Here is a 13,065-nt window from a genome sequence, read left to right on the forward strand (position 1 = left end):
GACCGCCCTGGAATTCAGTGGTCAAGCGTTTCAGTGGCCTTTTAACGATGCACAGAGACCTTATGTCTACCTCAATGCAGTTACATAAAAATAAATATCCTGTCACCAATGCACTTGTGATGAGTCAACAATTATAGACCAGATCCGGGTGCACAAGCCCCAACTTGTCACGTTATATGGAGAGCACCCTTAACACTGGGAGTTCCTTCCCAGCCCCTATCAAGAAGCCCTGCAATACTTGCATACGTATTTTTAGCCCTGGCCTTACGGAAGGCTCACATAGTGTCATAAAAACCTCACCCCCTTGTGCCCACAGTGAGCCAAGAGCCAGGCCGGTAATAGGAAATATATTTGTATTTATCTTAATTGCCGGTAAAAGAAATCACACTAAACTACATACCCCACCTTCTTTGTGGCTCACAATTAACTTCTTATTACACAATTGAATTACACTAATGGGTTAGGAAAAACTCAAATTACAATACTTTTCTTTCTGCAAATTTTAAATTAATTGATAATCAACACTGGTCCATGCCTAAAATCACTTTACATTTGCAATGCTGTACAATTTCGATTATCCTGCATGCTTGAAAGCCTCACAATGCACAGGATAATTATGATGTCACTCATACCTTTGCTTAAAAAAAGCACACAGTGCTCCTCGTTTGTGTGGAAGGGACAGATGAGAGCTAAGTGGCATCGCCTGGCACAACATATGCACATGTAGGCCTGTCGGCTCCAGACTTTGAATTGTACTATCTGACAGTACAGAAACATTTTGCAATGTACTGGCAACACCAGGAACCATGCCTCCTGCAGGTGTGTTTGGAGCGACTGCAGGGAGGCCCTGGGTCATTATCACACTTGTTAGCAGGCAACAGGTACCACTGCACACATTGCCTGGACCCGGTCGCAGCTACGTGGGTGGCATGGGATAAGCTAATTGAATGCTGTGGCTGCATTCTACCATATAGCAAGGATTTGGCAATATGGGGAATAGCTGCACTACATCCCACCTTAGACAAGCTACTAGTGGCCTGCTGGAGTGAAGCTGGCATGCTAAAACTGGGGTACCTGTTATTCTCTGGCAATTTCATTATGTGGGAGATGATTAAGACGCTAGTTGGGGACACAAAACTGCAACGGTTCCAGTACCACCGTGTTCACACAGCAGCCGCCCCCGTCTGGCAGAAGCATCCCTGGAGCCAGGGGCGTAGGAGATCCATAAAATCTTGGGGGGCTAGGGGACACCTTGGGACTTTGTTTTTTTAATTTATTTATTGCGTTTTAGTCAAAGAAACCGACTTTTCACAAAATGAAAATAGCAGTACGTATTAAATCACATACATCATCACTGTATAAAACAAGAGAAAAGAAGAAAAGAAAACAGAAGAAAATTAAGAAAAAGGAAAGCAGTTCAGAGTACAAAACATTTGTCCAAAAAAAACAAATATGTTACAATTGTATGGTGCAGAGATAACGTGATAACAGTGATAGCCCTGCCTTTACAATGTCAGATTTCCAGCAAAGCATCTGTTCTTGTTACAACAGTTGCTGTTGAGTGGCAAAGATGAGTTCCTAAATGTTTGTCAACAGGCGAGATTTTGAGGTCTCTTTTGGGGGACAATTTGCATACAGTATATTGCCCTTCTCAGAGGTGCCACAGAAGATTTCTTGAATGTTTTAAAAGAACAAGTATGCCTGTTACAACTTACCACCCCTTTAAAAGCACTGGTAACTGCAAATCAGCAAGAAATTAAACAGATAACTTAGCACAGGAGAGAGAGGTTTGATGACTTCTTGGGTGTTTTGATAGGGATAAACCTTACACTGCCTGCTGCCTGCGCTCAGTTAGTAGCTACTGCCTCCTGCATATGGCTTTGGAAACATGTGTTGTCTGTCAGCCCTCCAATCACACACCAGAATGACATAAAAGGTTTTGGAGTTAACAAATTATGCCGTCCTGAACATAAATGTCACTCAGGTTCACCCACGAAGGATGTGTACTGGGCTTTCAGGGGCAGGAAACCCTCCTAATCCACTCTAAACCATAATGAGTGGTTCAAAGCTCGACACAAAAGGAGCCCTTGATAGTCCAAGAGCCATTTAGGCCTTCACCGTGGTCCTCGCAAAGGGATGGTCCAAAATAAAATGATAGTAGGACTTAAGAATGTACGTTAATAAATGGGTTGCATACTGGTACATTGATATGATAGGTTATTTATAACGCGCTTAATACCCATAGCTTTCTAAGCATGGACTCAGGGATCAATCCTGTGTTTATTTTTATCGCGCTCGTACACAAGTGTTTCAGAGCGCGACAAGGCAAGGGAGGGGAACAGGGGAGAACAAAACAGCGATCTTACTAGGCCCAGTGACATTGAGAGTGCAAGTGCATGGGAGAGGGGGGAGGGGAAAAGTGCATGGAAGGGGGAGAGGTGGAAAGTGCGAAGCAGAGGGGAAACAGATAAATAACAATAAATAAATAATAAAGGCAGCAAACAGTGGTAATGCAGCCAGCAATTTGCAAGTGCTAGGTTTAAGGCAGCAGACAGGGTAGGTCTGATAAGTGCAGGAAGAAAAAGGGGGGCTGTATGGGTACAGATACAGACCCCAGTGCAAGGGGTGGCACGAGGCAGTGCGGGAGGTTGACAGGATGAGCAGGTACTTGGGCCCAAAAGACAGAGGCTGGCCAGGTGCATGGTGCCAAGAGAGAACAGATCAGCAGGGGAGAGGGGGAGCGAAGGCAGAAGAAAAGAGAAAAGTCTTGAGGTGCTTCCGGAACCGGAGATGGTTCTCCTCAGGTTTTAGAGTGGCAGGGAGGCTGTTCCAAGGGAGGCCCCAGCCAAAGACAGAGATCTACCCCCAGCACGTTTCTTAGAAAAACGACTGACCCTGAGTGAGTTGGAGGTAGAGGAGCGAAGAGCTCGAGAGGGGAGGTATTGCGGAGGGATAGCTGAATGTATTTTGGACCCAGGCCCCAGAAAGCCTTGTGGACAATGCAGAGGGTTTTGAATTTAATCCTTGCATCCACTGGGAGCCAGTGAAGAGATACCATGAGCTTCTGGGGGAAGGAGAGAAAGGCAGAGTACCTCTGAGGAGGTGCAGTTGGAAATTTGACTTTTTAGAGACCTCAGAGATGTGGGCGGAGAAGGAAAGGGTGGAGTCAAAGATGACCCCGAGGTTCTTAGCCTCGCAGGTGGGGGTAGGAGGAGGGCCAAGGGAGGCCGGCCAGAGAGTGAGGGGAAAGGATGATGAAGGTGTGCTGATGAGGAGGATTTCCGTCTTGCTGGCATTCAGACAAAGATCATTGGCGGCACACCAATCTTGAATGGCAGTTAGGCAATCAGAGATGAGAGAGGGAGAGAAGGTGGCAGAGGGCAGCCTGAAAATGAGTTGAGTGTCATCAGCGTAGCACTGGAAATTTGAGCAGAAAATGGCAATGCAGTGGGCGAGAGTTGCCAGGTATTGGTTGAAAAGCCAGGGCGAGAGGTTAGACCCCTGGGGAACACCACAGGTAGAGAGGAAGGTAGATGAAAGGAAGGACCCAAGTTGGACCTGGGAGGGTCGATCTGAGAGGAAAGCGGTCAGCCAGGCCAGAGCCTGATCAGTGATACCCACGTTTTCACGTAGACGGTTGAGCAGATGGTATGGTTGACAATGTCGAATGCAGAAGAGAGATCGAGGAGGATGAGGACAGAGGGAATGTTAGAGTCAAGGTTGGTGAGCAGATCTTCACGGATGTTTAGGAGAGCAGTTTCCGTGCTTCTGGCAGCTCTGAAGCCAGACTGGTGGTCATGGAGACAGCCAACAGAATTGGAATGAAGATTAAGCTGAGAGATGGCCAACTTTTCCAGGAGTTTGCCAAGAAAGAGAGTAATGGAAATTGGGCGATAGTTAGCTGGACAAGAAGGATCAGCTGTGGGTTTCTTGAGAAGAGGATACACAAAGGAGTGTTTCAGAGGGGAGGGGAAGGATCCAGAGGCAAAAGAGTGGTTGCAAAAATCAGCAAGGGCTGGAGAGAGGGTGTCAATGTGGTCCTTGATGGTTTTAGAGGAACAGGGATGAACCTGTTTTGAAGAGGCTTTCATAGATCGGACTTGTCTAGCAACCTCGTCAGGGGTGAAAAGTGGAAAGGACGAGAAGGATGGTGGGAGGGTGGCTAAAGGAGGGTCAGCAAGCACAGATGGAGAGGGAAGAGGAGGAGTGTGGGTGGAGAGGGTGGACAGAATGTCCTGGGTTTTTGAAATGAAGTGAGAGGCAAGGGCATTGCAAAGAGCCTGGGAGACAACAGGAGGGTTAGAGACTGCAGCAGGGTTGGCCAGCTCCTTGCAGAGTTCAAAGAGTTTGGCTGAGTTGTTAGATGCCGCAGAGACACAAGTTTGAATGTGGACTCTCTTCTTGGTGAGGACAGAGAGTCGGTATTGCCTTTGTAGCAGGCGACAGGCCAGTTTGTCAGAGGATGAACAGGAAGTCCTCCATTTCCTCTCAGCTGCCCTACACTTATGTTTAAGTGTAGCTAGGTCAGAGTCATACCAGGAATTGCACTTGGTTTTTGACTTCAAACAGATCCTCATGACAGGGGCAAGAGCATCAAGCGTATCAGAAATTGAAGAGTAGAGCAGAGACAGGGCTGTATCAGGATGAGAGACAGCCAAAGGTGGAGGGGGGGAGAGAAAGTGGCGGCAAAAGCCTCAACTGACACACGCTTCATGGGCCGGATGTCTGAGAAGGTAGTTGGCAGTATTGGGGTAGGCTTGGCTTGGGGGGAAGAGAGGGAGTGATGAGATGAGAGGAGGGAGTGATCGCTCCAGGAGAGAGGAGCGGACAGAGGGATGGAGAGGGGGAGGTCAGAGGAGATCAAGACATTGAGTGTGTGCCCTGCAGAGTGAGTCGGACCAGAGGGGAGGATGGATAGGGAGAGGGAGTCGCAGAGGTCACAGACGAGTACAGAGGAGAAACAAGGAGAGTCTAAATGTATATTTAGGTCACCGAGGAGGAGGAGTTGAGTGGTAGAGGCCAGGAGGGAGGAGGAGAGGTCTGCCCACTCAGAGAGAAATGAGGTGATTTGACCAGGAGGCCGGTAGATGGTAACCACAGTAAGAGAATGGGTAGGCGAGAGAGAAAGCCTACAGACAAGGCATTCAAAAGAGAAGTAGGTCTGAGTGGGAATGATGGAGGCAGGAATCCACTCAGGAAAGATCAGGGCTACCCCCCCCCCCACCGGACTGGGAGGATCTGGGTGCTGAGAGGATCTTGTAGCCATCAGGGAGGAGAGTGTCAAAGCTTGTAACAGAGCTGGCCGTGAACCATGTCTCAGCAAGACCAAGGACATCAAGGTCTAGTCCTTCAAGGAGGTGGCAGATGTCAGAGGAGTGTTTGACGGCAGAGCGAGAGTTGAGAGTGGCAATATGAAGAAGGTTGCTAGCCTTAAAGACCTTCCGGGGAGCGGTACAGATCAGAGGTACACCCTGCGGAGGAGAAAGAGCCCTAGGAGGGGCAGAGGAGGAGGAGGAGGAGAGAGAGGGCAAGGTAGCCAAGGGGGGAGAGGAGGGGACAGCAGGAGATGAGAGGAAATTGATGAGGCGAGGGAAGCGCCTATCAAAGAGGAGGAGATTGGCCTGAGGGCCTTGGACCATGACAGTGCCGTTTAGGTAGACATTAATGATGACTTTAGAGGAGTCGAAGGAAGCCATGAGAACTTCCCAGCAAGTGCCACCATTAATGGGAGAGGAGGAGATAGGGCAGAGCACAGAGACCATATGAGGAGTCCATAGATCTGGTATATGGGGGGACCTCCATTTTAAAAGAGAACAAAACAATGTACAACCAGATATAAAACTGAAACGACCAAACCCCACACTTTAGATAGTGTGAAGATGAAACCACAAGGAAGCATCTCCCACAAACAGTACTCCGGACACAACATTACTCCCATGAATGTTTGCAAACAGGGACAGCATGCCCCCACAGAATATGCCTTATTACGCAAACACACACATGTCTGTAACTGTATGTAAACCAATATGGACAAACCTTCAGACTTCTTAGATCTATCCACAATTACACCACTGCATGTGGAAACAGAGGGACAAACATGTAGCAGCATGCTAACTATGCATAGTGGGTGTTGGTCAATCACTTTCCAATTATTTGCACATTGTTTAGCAATCGCATGTTGTCCTGGTATATTTACTTTCTGCACTTCTGGCCACTCGTAACAGCAAGCCCCTATCTGCAGGCCTCCAGAAACTTCCACATGGTGGCCTTTACCCAAAATGGGCATGCATGCAAGACCCAAGCACAGCCATGAAGATGAATTTTGGCACCATCCAAGTTTGCTGATAATGCACATTTTGTAGAGAAGCATCGAGGAGTAACATCAAAGCATAGGGGGTGGGGAGTGACACCTGTTCCACGGACAACAATCTGTGATTAACTGCTCTGGAGACTTGACTACTGGAGAAGCTCAATAGGGTAGCCCGCATTCCAAGCCTACTTGTTGTCAGTAGAGAGGCTGAGGTCCTATGTCCTTATAGAAGAACACGACTGTGCACCTGAGAACGTGGGAGCATTAGATACTCCTCTCCACCAGGAGTACAATGCTGGGAATGACACTGGCTGTGCGAGACCACGAGAGGCAGATCAGATGCACCACTCATAGCAGTTTAGTATTAATATGTGGAAATATGTACGGGTGGTCTGCACTCCCCCACTATGTCTTCCGGCCCTTCTGTGCGCCTCCAGTGTTCCTTGTGTCCCAACACTCCTGTGGTCCCCTGTGCACAGTACTAGAGCTCCCTGTGCCACCCCCTGTCAGGAACAGCCTCCCTGCATTTCCCAAACTTGAGCAGAACCACCTACGGTTCCGGAAGCAACTCAAGACCTTGTTTTTCACTTCCGCTTTCTCTCCCCTGCTGATGTCCCTTACTGCTTTGCGCACTGGTCACCTAGCCACCCATTGAACTCAGCACTTAAGGGTATGTATCTGCAAACCTACAGTCCCTTCTCTCTGCACTTATGAGCCACCCCCCAGCACTTCTCCCCTTCCTCTCCCCCGCACTTGCGCGATCTGATTGACACAAGGCCTAGTAAGATTGTTGTTTTGTCCTCCTTCTATCCCCCCTCCTTGTCTTGTCGCTCCTAGAAAGACTTGTTTACAGGTGCATTATAAATGTCTAATCATATCATTTAATATCATATTGTAAGCAAGTGACCAGCCCAACCGATACCCTGAAAATATGCATTTCATAGACCATGTTTTTTTAGAAGGAATTACATAAAGCCATAAGATGTACACCTGGCTTTAAACATGTAACATCTCAGCAACCGTCACTCAACCTGCTGAGTTACCATGGTAACTTTCTACTCTAGAACGTGTCACTCTACCTTCAAACAATTCAACCTGCATGACTTCAAACAATGACTAAGGGCAGGTAACTACTATTTCTCCCGATCCCACTTAAGACACGGACACCACCCCACAACCATCATAAAAGGGAACCCAAAACAGTAACACCTCAAGATTGAAAAAACACAGCTTGAACGATACCAATTCTGTATAACCTTAACATTCTTAGAGGACTCCTTGTGAGCCCCAAACCACTTACCCCTTCACAAACCTTTTAATCTTCTTGCACCTTTGTACCACACACAGGGACTATAACACACACAGCAGACTGTATGCCTGTTACCACCATCTTGACCACAGGACCCTTGGGGAGCGGCTCATATTTCATTGCAAAGACTGCTACACCTTCAACCCTATAACATAATGTTTTCTGCCAGGGTCTCTCCCAGTGTCCCAGCACTGTCATCTAATAAGTCTTGAGTGTTTCCTTCTAGATAGAACACATACTCAAGTATTAATGCCACCAACCACATAGCCATACCAGCACTCAGGACTTTGGTATTTCTGGCCCGCAGTCAAGATCGCCATATGTTTAGTACATGCCTCCCCTTGTTACCAACACCTCTTTGGTTTTGGCAAAACCACTCGCCACAAGACCACCACATATTTAAAGATTTCTAATACCTTACCGGTAGTTTGAGTAAAAATAATATTGTTTAGAGCACTTAGAGGAGGGAGGTATCTGCCATGAAGCGCTAGATGCAAACGGGATATTATATGGCGTTAACAACCCATTCCAAGGTCTGGAACGGGTGGTAATGTCTCGACAGCCCAAGTTAAAGGCCTGAGCGAAGCGAGGTCACCGGGACGTTACCACCCATTCCAGCCATTGAAACGGGTTGTTAGGGCTGGGACGGAGCTAATACAAAGTATTTCTTTCCATGAACGGAAATAAAATACTGTTGAAAGATGGTCACCATGGAATGGGAAGGCAAGGCTCCATAGAGAACCCCTCTTCCCTTTCCATGGCGGGCAGCCGGAACAGAGCTGAAGGAGAGGCAGCAGCTGCGGCGGCGGCGCTGGATGCCACCACAATGAGGTAAGTAGTGAGGGGGGTGTTTAAAAAGGGAACGGAGGGTGGGGGAAAGATGGTGTGCGAACCGGCCATCAGGCGGCTTGGAACATGGGCTGAGATTGCAAGTTTCAGCTTGCACTCCTTGCCTCCTGATTGGCCGGCTACCCCGCCAAGGATGCTCATTATTATTATTGTTACACGTGAAATAATGGCCTAGGGTTAGATGGAACATTGTTAGGGGGTTCTCTGTTTAAAACACTGAGTGGGCCCTTTATGGGAAACAGGTGAACTGTCCTGTTGGGAGTTGTAAAATGCAAGTTTGGCTGGGTGATGTACAGGGTGCTGGGGGTTCGACCGTGAGGGTGGCCTGACGAGTGGGAAAGATTGCAGAGTGGCAGTTTCTTTTGTTGTGTAATTGTTCTTAAATCTTTTAAAACTAGAGCAACACATGATGATAAAATGTGTTCAATGAAAAACACAGTAAATCACTTCTAAGCTTAAATGCCTTTTTTTCCAACCGTTGAACCTGAGTTTACCTTCTTACTGCACCTTAACTTGAAACAAAATTGTATTGTCTTAAACCTATTAATAACTTGCAAAATGTCAAACCTTTAACCAGCTTGGTGAAATATAGGTTTACTTAAACCAGTTTGGCCTATTGACCCTCATCTAATGTGCCACCACACCCCTTCTCCCTCTGTTCTATTAGTGCCCTTGAATTAGTGGCTCCCCCTGCTCACTCCTCTCAATACTGATTTCTGGAGACACCGCTGCAGATAGCACACAGGTCTCAGCACAGCAGTAGGTACGTAAACCCACCAAGCTGTCTTTGTTAAGCTCAACCAAAAGGAAAGTTGGAAATGAACGGTTTCGAAAGCCTTCCAATTCCTGGCACTACCTTGGGACCGAATTTCACAATAAGTGCGTAAATCACAATGTCATCTTGTGTCCCTCCCATCACCGGATCTTGGGGACAGATAGCTTAGCCACTTACACTGCCGAGTAATGCAACGCTAGCAGTGTGACCCTGACGCCACAGTGACCCGGCCCGCACCTGCTGGCTGCTGCATGCAAACTTCAGAGGCACTTCAGAGTCTGAAGTTTGCACGCATAAGTCAGGAGAGAGATAAACTGGGGGAAACAAACTGGGGGGGGATAAATGCCATTGGATCCCCCCACTTAAAATTGTGGGGGGGATATATCCCCCCTAACCCCCTATGTCCTACGCCCATGCCTGGAGCCAGGTCCACACCCGTGTCTCACATATATTTTGTCGCTCCGGAAGAAATCCATATCAGTCCTGTATAAACTAGTTCAAACGGCTGCTGCACAACAGAGAGTGGATATTAGAAGTAAATGGGAAAGAGATCTAGGAACGATCTTTTTCGATGCACAATGGGTAAATACCTGCAGACTCACAAAATAAATGCCACTAAACTGCAGATACAGACTGATACAATTTAAAATTCTTATCAGAAAACACTACACACTGGCAAGCCTTACGAAACTGTACCCCACTGCACCACGAAACTGACCCAAATGCGGGGCACGGATGCCCATTTGCTGCGCATGCTGTGGAGTTGTTCAGCATTAATCAGTTACTGGAAGGCAGCGAGTCTCACACTTGATGAAATAGCAGGGCAGCAAGATGAATGTGTTAAAGTGTACGTTTGTCAACTTGGAGCTCCTGCTAACCAAGAGGGCCATTCTCACACGTTGCATACAAAAAGAACCACCATCATTGTCAGACTGGTTGCATGATGTTGTTTGGGCAAGTGACACAGAATAACTATATATCTCACTTCAGGTGTCGGGGAGTGACTCAAGAGATGTCTGGGGTGATTTCCAACCATACTTCTCATTGATGAAGGATGGGGGAGGTGAGCGCAGTGGCATGCGCACATTATCTGTAATTCATATGAATGTAATCTGGTTATAGGTCAAAGATTTGAATGCAAAGGATCGAATGACAAAAGGGTCGAATCAAAAGGACCTAAAACAAAAGGGCTGATTTTTTTTTTTGTTTTAACATTTTTTTTTGGGGGCTACCACCCCAAACCCCCTCTTTTGTGGTAAAAACCACTTTTTTTTCCAAAACGGAAACCCAAAAAACAATACATTTAAAAAATAAAAAATTCGACCCTTTTGTTTTAGGTAAAATTGACTCGATCCTATGGCATTCGATCCTTTTGGATTCGAATCTTTGACCGGACACCATGTAATCTATGTAGAACCACATGTGAGAACGATGTAAATGGATAAGGCCATCACCAAGTGTGCATAAATACAGTTTAAAAAGTTAAATAAGTTAAATAGCACAGGGTGATTTAGCAGTGGGTTTTTCAGACCTCCCCCTACTTTGATCTGTGTTAGAGAAGTCAGACAGGACAATTGTGATTATTGTAGAATATTGTTGATTTCACACCAGACTCCACTTGAAGGCCTGATGTTGGGGAAGCTGGATAGTAAACATTGGGATGATTGGAAAAGTTGGGGATTTCAGAACCCGCTCTATTTAAAGGCCTGTGTTGGGGATGCTGGCAGTTTAAGGATTTTTTTAGTTTCAGGAAAAAGACCCACCTCTTCCTAAAGAAGTCGGGGTCAACAGGACAAAACGTGCCACCCAATTAAACTACAGTCTATAGTTTTCAGCGCATGCCGGGAATGAGCTTTGTCAATTAATATTTTTAGGTAATTAGGATAAGGATATATACAGTTTTGTCCACTGCCCAATATAAAGGGAAAGGATTTAAGGCAAGCAGACTCAGTTCTACTTACATAGAAAGCCTCTGCTTGAGGTTCAGGAAAGCCAGCTGCTTTTCAGGTCTCTCTTGGAGGATAGGGCAGGGGTCTAGTTACCACTCTCAAGGAGGGCCCCCAGCACTCCACCATAGAGTCCATTAAGCTTTTTTAGGCCTCCCTAGCAATAGACAGCTCCACCTAGATGCAATCTCCTTTGGTGACTTCTTGCGGCAGCCAAATGGTTAGATTCAGCAGCTCTCTCCCTTCCTCCTAGTCCATCCACTTTATATAGCAGCGATGACACCATCAAGATTCATATCTCGGGGAGTACCCTGCAAGAGTTCTCGCAAACACAATTGGAGAGTTACCCTTCTCTCTCCTTCCAACTACAGCCCATCTGTAAGGATTGTTTCAGGAGTCTGAAGCAGGCATATGGCAATTCCCATTTGTAATCGCCATTTGTTCTCATGTCAATATTTGGCAAAAATGAGTTATGTATCAAAAACATTGTGATTTACTGGTAACTGCCATACTATATATATTTTCTGATTTAGCTATTCAGGGAGTATCTAATAAAACAACAGCCAGGTCTGCACCATGATTCACAGCCGTTTGGCAATTTTTAGCCCTTTTTGCAGAAGGCATAATAGTTAGCAACATGTAGTTTATTACCCATATTCCTAATTTGACCATCCACCAGCATGCCAACTGTCACATTTGGAACATTTTCAGATCAGCCAGAAACCCATCTTAGTTGGTCATTACAGTTCCCTGAGTCACAGGTGGATGAATTTTATAACATCAAAATTTCCTGGAACTTATCTAAAAAATGAAACATACATGTAATCAGTATGACTTATGGTTGTTGAGAAAAAGGCCTAAGTTATAATAGTCTTTTTCAATTAATAGTAAATCTTCATGTTGGGCAAATGGTAGGTCTCCTCCCCCCAAGCCATGTGTCTCTCTGGGCCAGCTTGTAATCAGAGTTTGTATTAGTCTCTTTGGGCCTCATTCCGAGTTTTGCGGTAAGTATGGGTTTTTACCGGCATGGCGGAAAGACCGAGTCCGGTCTGGTACGACGCCGCAATTTACAGGCCATTCCGACTTCGCGGGCACGAGCTTTCTGCCATCCCGGTAAATCCCCTAGCGGCATACCGCTAAAGGGCCCGTAAAACCCCTTAGCGGCATGAAGCGAGACGGTCATTACAACACCGCCACCGAAGCTTCGCTGTCCGTTATTAGCGGTGACCGTAATTTACGGTATCCGTAAATTACGGTCACCGCTAATTAACGGATACGGAAATTACGTCATCGCACAGGAACGGGAAGGAGCGCGGCGGCCATCTTTAAAAACACAATCCACTGCCATCCTCTTAATACAGTACCCGGAGGTATATTTCGACCCTCAAAAAAGCCATCAGTGACCAGTATCATGCCGAAAGCACTGAAGAAAGGTGCCGCCCACATCAGGAAGGAGCGTTTCACGCAGGACGAGCTCCAGGTCCTGGTGGACACCCTGCACGCAAATGCTGAGACAGTATTCAGCAGTGACATGCGTAGGCCGACCATTGCCAGGAAGAAGGAGATCTGGGACTTGGTGGCACAGAGGGTGAGCGCCGTAGGGAACACCCCCCGTACGACGAGGGACTGCAGGAAACGGTGGGATGACCTCCGTCTCAGGGTGCGGGCCATCCTATCGGCCAACCGAACACAGGCCCTGGAGACAGGAGGAGGCCCAGCTTCTCCAATCAAGATGATGCCCTGGGAGCAAACGTGTGCGGACATGATGGGCACTGAAGCCATAGAGGGGGTCGGCGAGATGGAGTGCGGTGCCCCGTCATCCGCAGATGGAGGTGAGTGTCATGAGTGAAGATAGTAAATGCATTCCCAATGTAAG

Source organism: Ambystoma mexicanum, chromosome 2q (assembly GCF_040938575.1).
Source record: "Ambystoma mexicanum isolate Mex_15411 chromosome 2q, UKY_AmexF1_1, whole genome shotgun sequence".
Lineage (NCBI taxonomy): Eukaryota > Metazoa > Chordata > Amphibia > Caudata > Ambystomatidae > Ambystoma > Ambystoma mexicanum.